The sequence below is a fragment of the Acinonyx jubatus genome, chromosome B3 (genome assembly GCF_027475565.1).
Source record: "Acinonyx jubatus isolate Ajub_Pintada_27869175 chromosome B3, VMU_Ajub_asm_v1.0, whole genome shotgun sequence".
Lineage (NCBI taxonomy): Eukaryota > Metazoa > Chordata > Mammalia > Carnivora > Felidae > Acinonyx > Acinonyx jubatus.
Window position 1 is genome coordinate 35,170,986 of NC_069386.1, and position 19,924 is coordinate 35,190,909.

The 19,924-nt window shown below is 55.5% G+C and overlaps 2 long non-coding RNA genes across 2 annotated transcripts in view; both read right to left on the reverse strand.

Annotated features, from left to right (window-relative positions):
- The window catches only part of LOC128315907 (uncharacterized), a 21,415-nt gene extending 17,853 nt beyond the window's left edge, over positions 1 to 3,562 (reverse strand). Inside the window, exon 1 of the long non-coding RNA XR_008299069.1 lies at positions 2,884 to 3,562. This is a non-coding gene — a long non-coding RNA (uncharacterized LOC128315907). The remainder of the gene's footprint in view (positions 1 to 2,883) is intronic.
- Positions 3,563 to 4,090: 528 nt separating this feature from the next.
- LOC113601866 (uncharacterized) overlaps positions 4,091 to 19,924 on the reverse strand; it is an 89,024-nt gene continuing 73,190 nt past the window's right edge. Inside the window, exon 3 of the long non-coding RNA XR_003423178.2 lies at positions 4,091 to 5,086. This is a non-coding gene — a long non-coding RNA (uncharacterized LOC113601866). The remainder of the gene's footprint in view (positions 5,087 to 19,924) is intronic.

Sequence of the window (19,924 nt, forward strand, 5' to 3'; positions counted from 1 at the left end):
CTGTCAGAGAACCCTGGGTTCAAGACTGCCTGTCGCTTAGGAGTTTCGTGGTGTCGGGCAGGATGGCTGGTTCTTTCCCGAACGTGGGTTTCCATTGTATGTAAAACGGAAACAATGTAGGCTCACTCTGGTTTATCTCAGGGCCAGACACCTCAACATTCAGAAATGTGGGATGTTAGAAAAGTTATATGGCCCCTGACAGCCGATGATGGAACACCAGCGAGTTCCGAGGAACTCTGTAATCAAACAAACACACGAGTATTTCTGTAGGGATATAAATATTTACAGTAAATGGGATAATTGAGACCATAAATAACCTCATATCGCCTTGGCCCAGGACCTGCCACCAAGTGAGTTATAAAAGTCTTTGGCTGTCGGGGCGATTTGGAGTTTGGGAACTAGGGGGTCAAGGATCGAGGACCTGAACGAGCACACACTTCATCAGGCTGTCAGAGCACTGAACGAGATAGAGCCCCCACCAGCACCCCTTTTCATCCGGTAACAAAGGTAAGGCCAGTGCACCGTCAATGGCTGCAGTCTCTTCCAGAATGACTTCCTCTGTCTCCACTGCGGATGTATTTCCAGGAGTTCCCAGGGCTGCCTGGACACCCGGTGTGGGATCTCTTCTGCCCCTGGGCAAGGGGAACAGTGCACCCCTCTGAACAGGTTCTAAGGCTGGTATCTCTGAGCTAAGCTGGTCCGGCACCCCCACCCTGGAAGGTCGGCCTCAGCAACCAGTCCCTCGAGCCCCATAGCAAGCCTTAGAGGCAGAAGAGGGGCTAGCCAGGCAATCGCTCCTCCACTATCTGCCTCTCACTAGCTCCGCAGTCATTATGAACCTGAGAGAGAAGAACCCACTTGCGTTTCCCTCCAAAAGATACCACTGCGGGGAGGGGTGGGGGGGGGGGCGGTGAGCTTGGGTGGCTCAGTTGGTTAAGCATCCGACTTCAGCTCAGGTCACGATCTCACAGCTCGTGGGTTCGAGACCCGCTTCGGGCTCTGCACTGACAGTGTGGAGCCTGCTTGGGATTCTCTCTTTGCCTCTCTCTGCTGCCCCTCCCCCGCTCACGCTTTCTCTTTCTCTCTCAAAAATAAATAAATAAACTTAAAAAAAAAAATCCTGGCTAGGCTCTTGGCCTTGTCCTCCCACTAGCTGTTGGTGTAGCCAACAGCTTCACGGGTGCTGAGAGGAGTGAGGACACCCGGCTCTGGTCCCCAGCTACTGGGATCGTCCATCCAGCAGGTGAGAAAAAGCACTTCCTTGCCCCTGATGCTTTAGTTCACACTTCCGGGTCTTGTGTTCAAGTTGAGCATCTGTGAGACATCGGTGTATTGCTCAGCCCTTTGCCAAAGGCTTCCCCGGGTTCAGGGGCCCCGGCCCCTTGGTTTCCCTGTGGAAGGGCAGCTCTCCAGGCATATCTGACCAGCTGGAGCAGAGCAGTCCCCTCCCTTGTTTTGCATACCATGCTTCTGTTCATCCAACCTACTGACTGGGCACTGGGCACGAGGTGCTTGCAGAGTAATGCCGCAAGCTGCCATTCCCCCAAGGCATCGGATGATGTTATGGGGCGACAGCATGGCGGCTTGGCTAATGAGACCAATTTTACGTTCGGGGCCAAGCGTCCTCCATCACACAGCAGGTTGGGACAAGGATGAGACAGCAGAGGGAGGAGCCTCTGGGAGCTGTAGCCTCACACAGGCACAGTGCACAGCGCAGGGCAGGCTTGAGACCCTCAGAGGAGGCACCCACAGGCTGTTCTTTGAGCCACAGCATGTGCACAGGCTAAGAATTCTCCAAACTCAGCACTGACGTCAACCAGGCACCCAGGTCTGACCTGTGAGCAGGGCCAGGACGAGAATGAGGCAAGCGAGGCACTTGGGGTGTCCACTTTAAGGAGGGGCTCTCCCTCAGGGGCTGCCCTGCCTTTGCACGACCCAGGGAGAGAACGCCTCCTTCAAGTTCACAGCCAGGGGCCTCTGTTTGCCAGCCTGGGGCCCAGAGCAGAAGGGACAGTCCCCTGGTCGGTGAGAATCGGAGGAAGAGTGCTGACGGGAGCCACTCTTCCTCCTCTGTGGCTTTCTAGACCCACACATTGGTCCCGTCATTCTCAGCAAGTCCTGTGATGTCTTCATAATGTCCTGAGTCAATCAGTGGGAAGCGGAAATCAGTGTAGCTATTTGAAACAGAAAGGGATTTAGTAGCAGGTTAAAAACCAAACTGTACCAAACCCAGGGAGGGCTGGAGGGCAGCAGGCTTCTGCCTGGGACCTCCAAGAATGTCTGTGGACACCATAGAACAGTCCACAAGGGGAGCGGCTGCCTCTGGCCCAGCCGGGAAGGTGGAGAATCAGGGACTCTGTGTTCAGATGCCTGGAATCAGCAGCCAGGGTCGCAAAGCCGTCACCTCTGCTTGGCGTGGCTCCAACAAGGCAGGCACTCAGACACGGAGACACTTGTAGCAGGTCCCCACACGTCCCCACCTTGTTTGCCCACAGACATCGGCTAACTGACAGGAAGCTGGCCTCACTCCTGCTTTCACAGCTCGGCCCGACGGCATCTGACAAGCAGCACCGGACTCACGCTCAGAACTCTAGCTGCAAGGGAGTCTGAGAAATGGTGTTTTTATCCTGCCCAGCTTTGGAGCTGCGGAAGGCGCGTTGGAAGAAGGGGAGGGTGGGTGCTCACTGAGGGCCCGAAAACAATGCCTGGCTTGAGTTCCCAGTTAAAAGGCCCCGCAGAGGCCAGAGAAGCTAGGAGGACTTCACCTGATTGTGGGAGGTAGGGATCCGGTGCTCAGCGCCGGGTGACCCGGGCAGGGACCGCCTGATGGAGCCCTGCCCCCACAGGCTGCCCACCCGGCCGAGCGAGGCTATGGTGACTCACCTACAGTTCCTCCAGCACCCGCAGCCGACTTAGGCAGCCCAGCGCCGCGTGTGACTGACTCACACCTCCTTCTGCCCCCGTCCCACACTCTGGAATGTCAAGAGCCCGAAAGTGCAAACGTGTGATCAATCTCAGGAATAGGCCTTTCTTGAACTGCTAGTCCCGTCCCTGTGACTGCGTTTAGAATCTCTTAGTGAATTTGTGCCTGCCGCGGATCCTTCGCTTGGTTTTACCCAAGCGTTTTTCCACTATCTCCGGCACCGAGATTTGGAAATAAAGTGGCATCTGGACTAATCACTTGGTGGAATCTGTGTGGCATCCCAGCTGTCAGCTGCAGCTCCCCGGCCCCCTTCAAGTCCTGCTCAGTGTGGCTGAAACCATGAATCCGTGCCTTATGGGTGTGCAAGCTCTCCCCTAGATTTGCCCCCAGCCCCCATTCCCCGGGCCGTGGCCTGCCTCTGCCCGCAGGCCTCCCTCCCACTGCCCCTCTGCTGCCTGCTGCCGTAGACACCGCCTCCGGGAAGCCCAGCCTCTCCCCAGGCCCGCACAAAGCAGCTCACCAAAGCAGCAGATGGGAGAGATGTCCTAATATGGTCCTAACATTTCTGAGCACACACTGCAGGACAAACATCCCAGGGCCGTGCTCACGCCCATCTTTTTTTTTTTCTTTTTTCTTTCTTTTTTTTCTTTTCTTTTTTTTATTTAGAAAAGTGGCAAAGTGGTACAGAGCCATACTCTGACTCCTAAAAGCCCCCTTTGACGCCACCCCCCCATACATTCCCAGTGGTCTCTGTCACCCCAAAAAGTATCCAGCATCTCACTATCTTATCGTCGACTCTGTCTCTCCCTTTCTGGGTTGGTTTTTTTTTTTTTTTGTCTTCTTTTTTCTTAACCATCCCCCCCCTGCCCCCCAGAAGCAAAAGTTAAATTTTTTTTCCATTTTCGGTAGCAGGCCAGCTTGTTATTCGACGGTCCAGATGACAACGTTGCCTTCAGAGTCTCTCTCCGGTCCGGTGGCTTATCAAGGAAATTTCTCAGGGACTGCCTATGCCCTGTGGGAGTTCGGTGCCCACTGTGAGGGCAGTCAGTGTTTTGCCTCCTTACATGTGCGCACAAATTTATGTATATAGACATTTTACGTGTAGCTATAAATGTCTTGATGTCTTCGGATGGAGACGAACCATGCCTACGCGGTTCTTTGGGGGGCAGTGATTGAAAGGACGTGCTAATACTCAGGGCTTCATAAAGCTCTAAAATGACTTGCCCCCTCCTCTCCAGTTCCCCACCTTGCCTCTCCCTTTCCCTTTCTACAGGTGGGGCTTCCAGCCAGGTGAGCCACACACGACGTTAGGTACCGGTCAACAGTTGTCATCAGGAGAAACCAGCAGGACGGAGGCGCCTGCCTCCAAGTGTATTCCTAAGAGTACAGAGGCTGTGTCTCACAGGGGCCATGAGGAACCCCCCCCCCCCCGGCTTGTGATTTGTGGGGTTTTTTTTCTAGATAAGTCCATCGAGACAGGGATGTTAAATAAGTCAAGGAGATGTGTCAATGATACACTGAAGAAAGGTCCCTGTACTCCACGCATCTCCCCACGCTGGGATCTCAGCCTCAGCAATACTGACGTCTGAGCCAGATTCGGGCTGCCCCGTGTATCGCAAGGTGTTTAGCAGCGTTCCCGGCCTCTACCCACTTGATATTAGTGGCATTCTCTCTCCCCCCGCTGGAACGGCCAAAAATGTCTCCAGACATTGCCAGATGTCCCCTGGGAAGCAACATCGGCCCCTAGTTGGGAGCCAGTGTTCCGTGTGACACATATTGTGTATACAGAAATGTACATATACATACAAACAATTAAATATTTATATGTCCTTATTTTAAGTTGGCATCTGGCATAAACTTTTCATTCAATCAGCATATGCACAAAACAGAAATGTAACATATTTTCTTCCTTTTCTCTTAAAAATTAATGTCATCTGTGATAATAGTGACATTTGCGGTGATTAAATAAATATAAGCATCTTCTATCTTTCTGTAAAGTTGGCATTGGCCTTACCCGGCCGTGAGATGGGGTCTTGGAGCTCCTTAAATTATCCCCCATGGTCCTTCCACAGTGACTTCTGACTGCTTGAGCTCTGATGGACAAATCCAGTGTCCAACACCATCCACATGTGTCTCTCTCCAGCCACAACATCCCAGAGATCCCTGTGCAAACGAGTTCAAAGAGAAAAGAAGACAGGCTGAAGTCCAGTAAATCCCCCATTGCACAAGGTCACTTTCAAAATCATCCCAAATCCAGTATATTAGTCAGGATAGGCAAGGCTATGGTGCAGTAACAAATACCCATTTAACAGATGTGGCAAGTGAGACTTAGGAAAATTCAGTGACTTCTCTATACTGTGCAATTATTTTTTTAATGTTTTTTTTTAATTTATTTTTGAGAGAGACAGGCAGACAGAGTGCAAGCGGGGGAGGTGCCAAGAGAGAGGGAGACACAGGATCCGAAGCAGACTCCAGGCTCTGAGCTGCCAGCACAGAGCCCGATGCGGGGCTCAAACTCACAAACTGTGAGATCATGACCTGACCTGAAATCAGACGCGTAGCTGACCGAGCCACCGAGGTGCGCCTCTACACTGTGCAATTATTAAGTGGCAGAACTGGGATTAGAATTTGGGTGCCCTGACTCCACAATTGTCTCTTCCTGGTCCCCTGCAAGAGCTTTGGAAGGGCCTCAGGGAGCTGAGAATATTCCTGTTGCCACAGCAGGATGATCGTGCTTCCCAGGCCCCTGTGCGCTTCTTTAAAGGTGCCTTTGCCTCAAGAAAGATTAGGATTGTTCTATCAGGAATGCAAGATGTGAAGAGAAAAGAAACAGTCAACTCTTTTCATTTCAAAGTACATTTTTGGTACTCAGAGCAGAGACAAGTTCTTGAAAGCTAAGGCTTTTGATTTGCAGGAACTGCTTTTTAAGTTCTAAATGCCTAATTTTTAGCATCAGAAGCAAAGCTCTGAAGGAAATCGGGCATACATGGTAGATTGGAAAAAGGATAGACGAAGCTAGACTGCCGTAAGGTCAGAGGTTGTCTATGGATAGGCAAGATGGGTGGGGATGGAGAGGAGGCGGAGAGGAAAGCAAGGCTCATGTCGACAAGGAAGGGAGCAACTGTCCAAAGACCAGACTAGATGGCAAATCTCAGTAGACACCAGGGGAAACAGATGGTGACAAGGGTGCCTTACCAGTGCAAGGATGCAGTGATGGATGAGAGCGGGGATGGAGAACAACATGGCCAGCAAATATCCAGAGACTCCTTCTGATTGGACCGGCCAGGGTCACATGCCCAAGCCCACTGAACCAATCACCGTAGCCAGAGGAGGGCATGTTCTGATTAGCCAAGGCTTGCGTTGTAGGTCCACTCCAAGGACTGCAATCTCGACCAGACCTTGTAGACCAGAGTGAGGAAGGGCAGAACCCTCCATAAAATGGGGGCTGTTATTAGACGGAGAAACGGGTCCTAGAGAGATGAACGAGTTTCCACAAAAGAAGGGGAAACGTCTCAGGGGGATGCAAACATTACAGCTGCTTAGCAAACCTGTGCTCTCAGTGTCCTCCCTGGGCTCGCAGTATTCCTGAGGGAAGCAGGTGCTCTGCTCCATTTTCCACTGGAACACTGACATATAAACATGGGCAAAGTTATCTATTTGTCAGATTTGTCCAGATGAGCTGTTATATCCCTCCACTGGCTGACTTCCCTTTTAAGACAAGCCGGAGCGGGACAGACTTATCGTGGGGGAAGGTGGGCTTTGACACCAACCTTCCAGAACTTCACACGGAAAGGCTTGGGTTGGGAGACCAGGACTGGAGGCCTGTTTCAGGCAGGGCTGAAGCTGTCATGGTCTGATCTTGGGGGATCCAGCTGTGTGACCCCAAAAGGAAAGAGAAAGGGCAGTGGGGCAGAGCCCACATCTCTCTCTCTCTCTCAAGACTGCCTCGGCTCACGCTCACGGGTCGCCTAGGCAGTGTCCTAATCGTTGAGGCTCAGGGAAATGAGCAAAATTGCCCAAGGACCTATCAGTGTTACTAGAACCATGATTTAAACCCAGAGTTATGAGGTTCTCTTCCCACAGCTGCTATTGCCTGGGGCATCATCCAGCCCCTGAATCTCGATCCTACTCGATTTTATGGAATGCTGTAGGGAAGCCCCCCCCCCCCCCTCACCCCACACAGGTGAGGAAAAGGAAGCCATGGCGGGCCGCCCGGAGCCACACGGCTGAGTAATAGAGCCAGGTGGTCCCGGGAGAACCCAGTGCTTCTCCCGCATGGCCTGGTGCTCCTCCTCTGCCCACAGCTTGTCCGGCATCCCTGGACCTCCATCTCCAGTGGGCCAACCATCTAGGGTACAGGTCTAGAAGGAGACATGAAGCCACAAGCCAGGTGTTGGCCTTTCTACATCCCCCTCACGGTGCCAGATCCCAGGGATTCCACAACAGTCTGAACGTACTTCTGCTTTGGAAGAACGAACCCGGTCTGCATCCTTGATATCCTAAGCGTGTTCTGCGAACCAGCAGCAGTAACATGACTGGAGACTTTCTCAGGTCCTCCCCAGAATCAGGTTCTTTACTTTGACCAGATCCCCAGGGGATTCTTCCGCATATCTAAATTTGGGAAGTGCTCGCTCTGAGCACCGGGACGTTTCCCAGCCTCAAAGGTTTCCAATCCACAGGCTGTTCCTGCACTTTGCTGCTGCCATAAATACCCTCGTTACTGCCTCCGATGCGTCTACGCTTGAGGGTTCGCAGGTACACCGGGCCCTTGTGCACATAAAGATGTTACTGGCTCTCCAGTTTCCAAGGAGGGGAGTGAGATAAGTCATGGTCCTTTGCTGTCACGAAGGACCAGAAAAGGAGGGCCACAGAGGCACCTTGGATGTTCCTGCTTCTGTTTCTCCCTCCTCTCCTGACACTTGATGACTGCTTGCCTTTGCCCTTAAGTACTGTGTTTGTAAACAAACCCATGTGTGAACCTATCAAGGGAAGTCAGGGCCGGAGCCCTGCATTGCCAGGGCCCCAGCATCTGCGTTTTTAGGAAAGTCTGCCCTCCGAGACAGAGATATTCACTGTGGTTCTCCTGCCTTCACCGCAATTTCTTTAAAAAAAAAAAAAACAACACGCCTCAGTTCCCATTTTTTGGTCAATGGGAAGATCCCGGTTTCTCTTCTCTTTCTTCTCGACTGAGCTTCGAACGACCCATACGCACACATTATAGCGAATAGCAGGTATCGGTCCTGTAAAATCTTGGTGAAAGAAAGGCAAGAAAATGGGGAAGCTTTGATCTTCTCCCTACTTAGCACAAAACCACAATGGTTGGAATACTTTCGAATTCCGCGACAAGGGAACGTTCCATCCCCACCCTGAGTCCGTGGACGTACACAGATGTAGGTTGACATCGCTTGGTGGGGGTAGGCCGGTGAGGGGGGTGGGAGGAGGCAGGCCCGTTGGACCATGTGTGCAATCATCAAGGAATTAAAATTAAAAGCAAAACAAAGTACAGTGCCCCCTCGTCACGTCTTTATTTTTTGTTGATGGGATTTAACATAAAATACTGCTGACCCAGCTGAAATCTTCAGAATTTGAAGTCGACATCAGATCCCCGTGCACCATATTTTTGACTTGCAAATGCCTTCCAAGAATAGCTGGAGTGTCCTTATTAAGCCCGGCTTGTGATGCATCCGTACTTTGCGCCGTCTGCTTCAGCACTGTATAATTCATGGACTTGCCTTCTGAAGTTCGGGAGGGATCGAAACCGTGACCAGCCCATGAACTCAAGCTGACACGTCCATTATTTGAAAAGGAACACAGAGAAAGCAGACACCTGACCCACCTCTCAGCCCCAGCCGGCAGGGATCCTGAGCAGTCCTCACGTGAGCCAAGTCTCAAGTCCACACGGACTCCGGGGCCACGGGATTCGGCGAAGGGAGACTTACTCCCAACTTACGCTGGCTCAGCACCTGCCGTCCCTCGTGATAACGGGCAGCCCAGAAAACCGGCCTGTGGGGCCCGTGGTATTTGGAGTTGAATTTCGTTAATTTCAACAAGAAAGGGCAAGCCCAGGCACATCATCGTCGCCATAGTTACTGAACGCGAGCTCCTCCAGCCTGCCAGGCCCTGGACCCATCATCTCCTTTGAGCCACACAGCAAAGTAGGACTTTCTGTCCCATTTGACAAAGGAAGAAACATCTCAGGTCCAGAGGCTGGCCTAAAGCCACACGGATAATGACAAGAAAAGCCTGGATTCAGACACAGGTCTGTTGGACTCTAAAGCCTACATTCTTCGTCTGTGCTCTGCACGGCGGGCACAGAAACCCCAGGGCTCCTCAGAGCAACTGGCCCATGGGAAGAAAATAACAGGAATGGTTTTTTGCATATGAAAATCCCATTTAAAAACATCGATACTTGTACATTTTCGTTGTGTACATAACATAGTATGACATTTGAATGTGCCTAATGAATAAACAAATACCTATGCATATATTGGTAACTGGTTTTTGTTTTTTTTTTTTCCTTCATAGGCTCCTTCCTGCACTGACCCCTGCCCAGAGGCTCCAAAACCAAACTCCAGGCAGCCCTGCTGGCCCTCTCTCCTCCGGACCCTTTCTGAGACCGTCAGCACCTCAGGACCCTTTCTGAGACCCCCATTCGCATCACAAAGACACCTGGGAGCTTCACTTCCCCAGCCGGCCCAGCCTGCCTAGCAAACAAAGAAACTGATGGATGTGAAATCCAAAGGCCACTCCTAAACAGCAGCGTGACCTCCGATCATAAAGATCATAAAAGAGGACCTCCCGCCTGGGGATCGGAAGTCCCCCAGGAGCTGGGTGGTTGCGATGGAAAAGTATCGCCTCCGTAAAGATGAGTCTCAGAGCCGGGGTGGGGGAGGGGGTGCATTGTATAGATGTAGACATACAAGCTGCGGTTTCACGCAGAATCTCGGACCCCCTCCTCACCTCCCTCCAGGGAACAGTTCAGTACAAAGAAGAAAGCCCGCAGTTAGCAGCACCCCTGCCTCAGACAGCCCCAACCTCCCCTTTGAGGGGTCGGTTTGGTTTAAGCACCCAAAGGAGCCCCTGCCACCTACGACCAAGCCTAGATGGTGTAGACAGGTCCTGCCCATCACACCTCCTGAGTGTCTCCGTCTCCCGCCCCCGGCCTCCTCCTCCACCGTGACTGGGGCCTCGGCAACTGCCACGCTGGTGATTGAGACGTGACTGGCCTCCGTCTACAGCAAGTCCGCATGACGGTGCTCTGGTCCCCTTGGCAACCACCCACCACCTCCCTAGCTGTGAGGCCAGGAGTCCGTCTTCAGGGCTCCTCCCCAGCTGTGGGCAGACCAGGGGGAAGCCGGCCCCTTCACTGAGTTCCCTGCCTTCCCCCGGGGTGGCTAGAGGCACCAAGGAACCCAGCCTGGCTCCCAGGGTTGACAGTCTGCAGGGCTGGGCACACTTGGCTGCCACCCACGGCCAGTGACACAAGGGCCAACAGGTCCCTGTGTACCCATAGCTGGACGCAGGCCCCCATGCACACAGGGCACAGGAGAGGCAGGCCTCCCCCAGGATGGGAGGGCCAGGTCCTAGGGGGGAGTCGGGGCACCCGGGGAACCCCTTCAGCTGATGAGAATGGCACGTGCTCGGCCTGGTGCCCCCAATCTGTGTCAGGCGGGGTGCTTGACACACAGCTCATCACCGCCCCACCCCCCGACGGTGAGCCTGAGACTCGGGGTTATTACCACCACCACGTTACAGATGAGGAAGCTGAGGCCCCCAGGGAAGAATTGAGCACCCAAGGTCCCTGTGCTCAGAAGCGACAGATGAGCAATTTGAGCCCTGCCGGCCTGCTCCAGGGGGGCCCATGCCCCGTCTGCCTTCTCAGGGTCTTGAATCTTCGCCGACCATCAACCTGAGCTGAGCCCCAGGGCCGCCGCAGGATGTACACATGAGGACAGAATCTCTGGAGTCAACGGGCTGAGTCGCAGAGACAAGACGGCACCCAGGAATCAATTCTAGAATGACAAACTAAAGGGGTGACTAAGGGAGAAAGGCGCATTGAGCTTGGGAGTTAGCCAGCCCTGGGTTTGAACCTGAGCCTTCCGAACCTCAGCCTCCTCATCTATAAAACGAGCCCTCTGCAGGGTGGCCCAGAAGGACCCGTGAGCACCTGCACTGTCCCCCGCCATGAGTGGGTGCCTCACGAATGCTTCCTTGCTTCCTTCTTCTCTTTTTCTGTCCCTCGAAAGCAGTTCATTAAGATCCTGAAGCAGGGAGCACTCCCCGTGGGCTTCCTGGAGTTGCTGACACGTGGACCCCCCCACACACCCCCCCCAGACCTGCGGCATCTGATCTCAGTAGAGATGAAGGTGTAATTATTCACCCAGCATGTCACGGTTCCGGGCCTCGGCTTCCTCATCGGCAGAACTGGGATAATCACAGCCACTTTATAAATAATCGTGCACGTAAAGGCGCCAGCAGAGCCTCCTGGGAGAGAACCGGGAGCCCAGAGATTGGTGTTCCTGGCAGAGCTGTGGCACCACCCGGGGCCAACTTCCTTTCCTCATTCTTCTACCAAATAAGAATGTTGGGGCGCCTGGGTGGCTCAGTGGGCTGAGCGTCCGACTTCGGCACAGGTCATGATCTCACAGTGCGTGGGTTCGAGCCCCGCGTCGGGCTCTGTGCTGACGGCTCAGAGCCTGGAGCCTGCTTCCGATTCTGCGTCGCCTTCTCTCTCTGCCCCTCCCCCACTCATGCACTGTCTCACTCTGTCTCTCAAAAATAAATAATTGTAAAAAAAAATTTTTTTTTTTTTTTAAAAAGCATGTTAAGTCACTGGGTGAGTCGCGTAGCCTCTCTGGGGCTCCTGCTTCCTCAGGAGTTAACTGGCCTGGTTGCAGCTCTTCAGGGTTTCCTCTTGACTTTAAAGCTCCCTGAGGCCTCATTACCAGGCGAGGGCCCACGCTGTCCCAACAGCCTCCCCACCCAACGTGCCATCAAAGACCCTGCACCCCTGGGGAATGGCATTCAGGTCCAGTGTGGGAAAGGTGATGCTTCTGGGCCATATCCTGTTTGAGAGAAACAAACAAACAAAGAAGGGACAAAGAGCAAAGAAGAAGAAATTCGCCTTGAAAAAAGATCACAGGACATAAACTCTTCCAGCTGGCTGATGGCAGGGCAGCCCTGTCACCTAGAGAGGGGACGAAGGGCACTTCCTGCCTGGGCGAGGGGCAAGGCCGACCAGGACGTTGGTGGAGACAAGCCCCAGGTAAGGCAGGGCGCTCTGACCACATGCCAGGTCACACACAGGGGAGCAAAACGTCTACTTGTGACCGACGGTTAAGGGCTAGTGGCAGGTGACAAAGCCAGGTGAGGAACCACAAATGGGCCCCGGGCCCCTGGACGTAGAAAGTCTCCCTGCTCTTAGGTTTCCCGCTTCTGGGGTACATTATTCTCAACGACTTACCCGTACCCACACCCTCGCTCAGTTGCGACCGACATCCCATCCTTCCTAGACGGGTCCACAACTCGCATTCCTTCAGTGGAACTTTGGGGTGGGGTGGTTTGCCATTGGGGTTTTCAGCTTTGAGTCCCCGCTGCCACCCAGAGGGCTCCTCCGAGTAGGGGGCTGGGAACTGCAGGGGAATTTCCCTAGTCTCTAGAATGGAGCTCCGCTTTGCAGGAAGCTTCCTCCAATGTCCTTCCCCGCCATCCTTGCCGGGGTGACCTTCATCAGGAAGAGGTGAAAGTAGAGGAGGGATGGGCGGGAGCCAGCTGATAGGGCTGCACACCCCAGCCTGACCCCACCTTTCTCTCTCCCTCTCCCCCTTTCTTAAGGTGCATTAACTAAGCACCTAATATACGCAGCCCTGCTGAGTGACTACATACATGTGGCGCATGAAACACCGCTGTCTGGGGTTCTAACTCCACGTTCCCGCCGGCTCTCCGGAAGCGGAGGGACCTGGAGGCCAAGAGCAGAAAGGGGTCCTCAGCCTGTGAGCCTCACCACCGGCCCCATTTCACAGATGTGGTCGGGGAAGGGGGTCAAGGGCGCCCCTCTTGAGACCAAGCCTTGTGCCTTCCAGGCCCGAGAGGGCCCAGTGTGGGTGCACGGACTCCAAGCACCTGCTGGGGCACCTGCTGTGCACGCAGCACCGTGGCGGACTGCGGGGGGGGGGGGGGGTCAGGCCTGATCTGGGGGTAGGGGGCGCAAACACACACTGAGCTGACTCACAGCGGGCTGCTGCAGGGGACTGGGGAGGGTGTGAGACAGAAGCCCAGGCTCCCTTAAAAAAAAAAAAAAAAAAAGAGCGAGCCTTAGAGGGTCATCCTTCACACAGCAGCCCAAGGGCATTGACAGGAGTGGCGGTGAGCGTCCCGGTGCTAAGGCCCAGAGAGGTGCCCCACCTTGCCCAAAGTCACACAGCAAGACGGGGCAGCCCCTGGCATGGAGCCCAGGTCCCCACAGTCATCTCAGACCTCACAGACTCTTCCAAGTGGGTGGCCCCCTCCTGGTTCCACTCCTGGACTGGATGTCCAGTCCTGGTGTTCCTGCAGCTTGGAGCCAGTGCCTGGGAAGGGGAGGGTGGGGGACGGAGGGGGATTGGTGCAGAGAACACAGAAAGTGCCAGCTGATTCATATTTCTAAATGTCATGTTATTCTAGGAGCGTTCTCACTTTGCCACCACCTTCATCCACCCCCCGCTTGCCATCTTGAAGAAGGGCTGCAGAGTGGCCAGGGGAGGCGGGGGTGCTGTGAGACCGTGCCCCCTGGGTGAGCGGAGGGGAGGGCGCTGCACAGGGAGCCCGGGTTCAAGACCAGGCCCTGGAATCGGCAGCTGTGGGACAGTCAGCCTGTCCCACTTCCTTTGTATACCTTCCCTATGCAAAACGTGGAGGGCCTGGGCTGCCCCAGACCCAGACCGGCTACATATCGGATTTGCCTCAAAACAAAACAAAACAAAACAAAACAGATTCTTGGGCCGCACCCTTAGAGATTCCAATTGAGTAAGTCAGAGGTAAATCCATAATCCCTATTCCCTAACCCCTGGCCAACCTGGTGGTTCGGGCACAACGGGTCCACAGAGGGGTGCTTAGAAAGCTCCCAGCGACATGCTTCCGTCAGACATCATTTTCTTCAGTACTTCTTTACCTCCTCCGGAAGGCCCTCCCAGATTTACCCGCCCCATCTGCCACCTCCAGTGCTCATCACTCTTGGCCCTGCCTCCTCGCCCACTCTCATCTACCGCTCGCAAAAGGCATTTAGTCATTTGTGCATGTGTGTGCATGTGTGTGCGTGTGTGTGCGTGTGCGTGTCCTCTGTGAATTCAGCGAGGTGAACCTCCCATGCGGCGTAGAGGAAGGCGCTCAGCACCGGAGCCAGTTCGAAGCTGCGCTCGGCTGCCCGAGGTTGGGTTGGGTGACCCGGGGGAAGCGCCTCAACCTCTCCAAGCCTCCAGCTCCACATCTCTTAGATGAGCCTAAACAGACGTGACCTCGGGGGGCCGCCATGGGCCCCCCTGAGCTGAAGCGTGCAAGCCCTTAGCACAGGGCTTGGTGGGAGGGGGCAGTCAGAGGCCCCTGAAGGGCCCCAGAGGGCCCCTGACTTGATGGGTTGCCATATGGGAGATTTGGACACCTGCCACCCAGCGTGTGCCTGTAGACAGAGGACTCAGGCAAGCGTGGGTCCTCCACAAAGAACAGGTGAGGTTCAGAGTCCTCAAAGAACCTTTCAAATGGCCCTCGGAGCTGTCCTGCAGAAGACAGAATTCCCCGCAAACAGTTCAATAGAAGAGACAGGAGCAGCGGGGTTGCTGACAGAGGCGGCCAGGGTTAAGGGGACCGGAAAGGGTCATGAGCGTCTGTGATAGCAGGCGGTGCTCGTGCCCCAGACCTAAAGAGGCTGGGGCAGACGGCATTGCCAGAACCCAGAGGGAAAGTTGGAGATGTGGAAGAGGGGCCACCCCGCTAGAGCACAGTCACAGAGGGAGGTGGTCATTCCCGGAGCCACAGCATCACAGCAGAGAGAAGCAAATGACATAGAGATCAATCTTTCTCCTCCCACTTTCCCTTCTCATTCTGGTGCCTTCCATTGCCAAGCCAGAGGCACAGGCAGCCCCTAGAGGTCCCCCTCCTGGGGCTCAGAGAAGGGCAGAGAGAGTTTTGCAGGTTACACAGGGCGGGTGGGAGACAACTGGGGCAGCCTGGTGATCTCCCAGCTCCTCCACACCCCCACCCACCCTCTCCACTCTGCAGGGTCCGGGGGGACGTGGCTGACACAGCCATCCAAAGACGGGGCTTCAGCCCCTTCTCTGCCACCAACACACAGGAGGATGTGTTGGTCCCCGCGTCAGGCCCCGGCCTCCTCATCTGTAACCCAGAGGGGCTAAACGAGCCATCCCCTTCCAGTCCTGACCTGATGTTTTCCTCCCCTGCCCTTTTCTAGAATACAGGCCCGCTCGACAGGAAAACGGGCTTGGAGAAGCAGGGAGCTTCGCAAATGGAAAATTAATTCTGGGCGGTAAAGAGCAGAGGCTGTTGTTTGTGATGTATAACTTACTCTTTGTGTCAAACTGTGTACTGTGAATATCAGTGGGATGGCAAGAAAACCGAGATCTATTGCTTGGAGTTGAATCTGTTGGAGCGGGGAGAGGGAGGGGGAGGAAGACGACAACTTTAATCACAGGCCCAACTCGAGATGTCAAGCTGCTCTCGGGTGTGTTAGTAAAATGATGTTGTATTACAGGCTTCCCAGACAGCGCCCCACACTGCAGCTTTATCTGCCCAGCCGTAAATTAGCACACCTACTTTACGCTCTTCAGGTAAAACCAGTAATTTAGCTGAAACACACACACGCTCGCACAGGGGGGTGGGCGGGAGAGGGGGGAGCTGGGGGGAGGGGGGCTGCTCCCCTTGAGCAGGGAAGAGCTACAAATGTGCAAACCGGGACGAAACTGACGCCTCGGCTGCACCTCCTGTCATTAGCGTGTGGGCTCCTGGTGCAAACCCCGGAGCCAGCCCACCTTCCCTTCTACCTGCCTCGGTGCCTCCCCCCCCCCACCACCACCCCTTTTCGCCATGAACCGTAAATTACATGCTGACACCTTTAATTTGTGCAAAGTATGCCTGGCTGCGCCTGGCATCAGCAGCCGGCTGCTATAATAAGGTCAATCTATATTCATTGTCGCAGAACTTGATGTGCCAGATAACACAGGGAGGCAGCGCTGTGGTGGCTTCTCTGGGCTGGGGGGTGGGGCGGGGGTGCCCGCTGCTGCTCAGCGCCGCCTGGCACCAGTTGGTTCATCACTTATGCATGGCATGAGCGATGTTATGATTTAGCTAATCACCATCAGTTATTCATCCTACGGCTGCCTGGAGACGGCCGCTGTGCGCGCCTGCCCGCCTGCACCAGGGAGGGAGGCCCCCACCCACGAACAGCACGGAGAGGCCACACGGTGGGTCTGACTGTCCTTTCTGGGTAGTGGTCCCCGGCAGTCGATGCTTCCAGATCATAGATCCCCTCGCCTCGCGGAGAGGAAACTTATGGGGGGGGGGGGTGCTCCGCGGACAGGGGCACGAACGTAGAATGTCTCTGTGTCCTGGGGCCCAGCCAGGGGGGGGGGGGGGTCACACAGCATGAGCCCAGGCACTGAAGTCACAGAGTTCTGGGTTCGAATCTCCCAGCGCTGCCTCTCGCAAGCTGTGAGAGCTTCGTCAAGTCACGTGACACCTCTCTGGGCCGGATGGAGAGGCAACTCCAATCCCGGCAGGGAGAGTATAATATGGATATGGTTCCTGGTGTGTCCACACATAGCAGGCGCTCGGCCAACGACAGCTCCCATTATCAGAGCCCTAGTGGGTCCGTCACATGTGTCGTTGGATGTACGTGCACTTTCAAGTGGGGAATCCAGACCCAAAAGTTTCCTAAAGGACGGGGCTGGCACCAATGGGTAAGCCCATTTGGAGACAGACCCCACTTGCATGGGGTTGGGTTGTGACACTTCCCAGATCCTGAAATGTTGAAGCTGAAGAAGATTCGATCCACGGCTGGGGAGGGTCATGGGGGCAGGAGTGGAGCAACACAGGCTGGAGGCAACAAATGAAGCATAAGCAGTCCCAGAAAATAGAGGTGATGGGACATGAGATGGGACACCCAGACCCCGCGTACTAGCAATGGGGAACAGAAGGCAGAATGGAACCTGATAGGTCCAAGGGGGTCCAGGCAGTGAGCTGGGGTCCCAGTTGGCCTTGTGCTTTCATAGCTCTGCCCGCTGCCTCTGAGGACAAATGACCATCGGTCTCCCAGGGGCTGCCTGTGGGATGATGGGGATCCTCTCCCCTCTGTGTGGTGCTTAGTTAGGGGTGCATAACATGAGCTCCCCACATGGCTGTGAGCAGTGGGAGGCACAAGATTGAATTCAAAGGCCTCTGGCTGATCCCAGTTTCCTTATTTGCACAACGGAGCCAATAGCCTCTGCCCCTCAGGGCGGACGAGGAGATTAAGTGAGCCCAAGTGTGCACCTGCGAGGGCCAGATGAGGACCCTTTTCCCTCCGATCAACAAGCGGAGGGTCTAAAGAGGGGATCACATAAGTCCAGTGACCCCCAAGCCGCAGGATCAACGGTCTGTGATCTGGAATCATGCCATCTCACCCTACAGCCACATCTTTGTCCTTGCTGTTTCCTCCCCCCAGGAAGGCCCTTCCTTCTCACACTGGCAGGGCCAGCCCGTCCTCCCAGGTCCTAGTCACATCCTGCTTCCTCCAAAAAGCCCTTTGTCCCTCCTGAGCGTCAGGAATGGCTGCCCCTACCCGCAGCCCCACCCTTCCTGACGGCAGGTCCCTTGGTGATCCGGCCCCAGATAAGAAAGATGTCGTGGGGAGGTGAGCTATTACGTACAGGCTAAGCAGCCTCTGTGGGTCTCCACTGCTCATCTGCAAAATGGACAGGCAAAGGTGGCTTCGGGTGCCCTTGGTGTCCCCAGGCACCACAGGGCTAGGACCAGGGGGCAGTGGGCATCTCCCTGGAAACCAGCTCCCCTGGGTTGAATTCCACCCCCTCTTGATAGGATGAGGAAAAAAATGCAAGATTCTTTCCCACGTAGGCTGGGGCACTGAGGTCCCTTGCCGGGGCCAAGAGGAATCACCCGCTGCTGGGCCCATGCCCCCCTCCCCCCATCTCTGGCCGGTGCCCTCTACTCCCGCCGGAGGCCAGCACCGGGCCGCACCTCCACCCCTCTCCCCGCACCTCACTATTACCCACGCACCTGTGCCGCGAGCGCCTGCCAAGACGGGGCGCTGCCAATGTTCAATCGCCCTCGAAATGCGTCGCATCTCTTACCAGGAAAACTTGGACAGAGCGGAGGGCGGGGCCTGCCCGGGGAAGCAGGGCCATCAGCCTCCCACCACCACCTGGTGGGTTCGCCTGGCTGGATGCTCCCCCCCGCACCCGCCCCCCGCCAGACCCGAGGGCCACCGGACCAGGCCTGGGGCTGGGCCCACACCCCCATCCCAAAGCATCCTTATCGTCCACTAGCAAGCGACTGTGACGCCGCTTTGCTGCTGAGGAACCAGAAGCAAGAGAGGCGTGGGGCTGGTGTATCCTTCATGGGGCGGTCTCTAAGCATCACATAGAAACAGGGGTTTCCAGCCCCCCTCCCTTAGCGCCAGGGAGGCGGGGCCTGTCATCACTGACACCCCTTTTCCTCGACGTCTCTTCTGAACGTCTTGCCCTGACAGATACCTGGTTGTCCCCACACACACCCCTGCCCCGGCACCTCCCCAGGGGAGACTGTTTTCTCTTCCGTGTCCCACACCGCCTGGGGCCCAGAGGTGAGGTGGGTGTCCTCTTATCCGCCCTCTCCCTCCAAAAGCCCCAGCTCCTCTGAATCCTATGCCAAGTGACTTTACCTGTCACCACTATCTTAGCGGCAGGGCCATCCGCTGCCCCCTGGGTTGCTCCCCTCATTCACTGCAGGCTTACCCGCCACCCTGGCCCACTGGCTTCCTCTCCAGCCCCACTGGGCGACCTCACGTCCACTTGGAGGATCCATCCAACACTGAGGCCTCTCTGTTCCTCCACCTGGCCGGCTCCAACCATCTGACCCACCCCACAGCCATGGGCATCACACCCTGACCTTACCATCTACACAATCTCCGCCTCAAGCACCCCACCTGGTCACCACCTGCCACTGGCTAACCTTCCAGATCCCACTCCCCCCAGCCTCACGGGGCCCCCAGGCCACCAACCACCGCCATCCCAGGACCAATGCCCATCTGCTGCCCTCCTGTCCACCCTTCACAAATCCTTCTCCTCTCTTCCTTCTTTACACTTCGAAGCCATGCCCAGCCTCAGCTCCGTCCATCCATGCACCTGCATGATGCCTGTGCCCACTCCGAACACGGCCGGAGAGAAAGCAAACGGCCTTTCCTCATGGCCTCAAGTCTCAGTCACTACCGTGGCACAACCACCTTGGCAAGTACGACCCCGTTCTCCCAAACAAATGTCTTATCCTTTCTCCTCTCCACATGCCCCTCGCCACTCCCACCCTCGGTGGCCTCATGCTTTGCTCTGAAGATAGCAGCAGTCAGAGAGAACTCCCTCATCGTCCCATCGGGAAATTGACACCGGCTCTCTCCTTCCTCCCTCCCGATGAGCGGACGAAGGCCACTGCTCTGCCGAAGGCCACCTGTTCCACCTGGGGCCAGGATCCCACCTCCCTCGCCTGCTCCAAGACCTGGGTGTCCCCTCTTTCCGCACCCCATCTTGTCCCTGTCCACCGGGTCACCCCCAGCAGGATGCGCATGCCCTAGAATCTCTTATAATGAACACCAAGCTCCATTCACCGCCACGCCTCTCCCCGGCTCCCATTCTGATTTTCCGGCTCCCCTTCACGGCAGAACGTGCTAAAGAATGGTCTGCGGCTCCTGCCTCCTTTTCTCACTGGGCATTCGGGGCCCACAGCTAGACCCCCACCTGCGTGCCCCCCGGCTGGGAAGGGATGGGC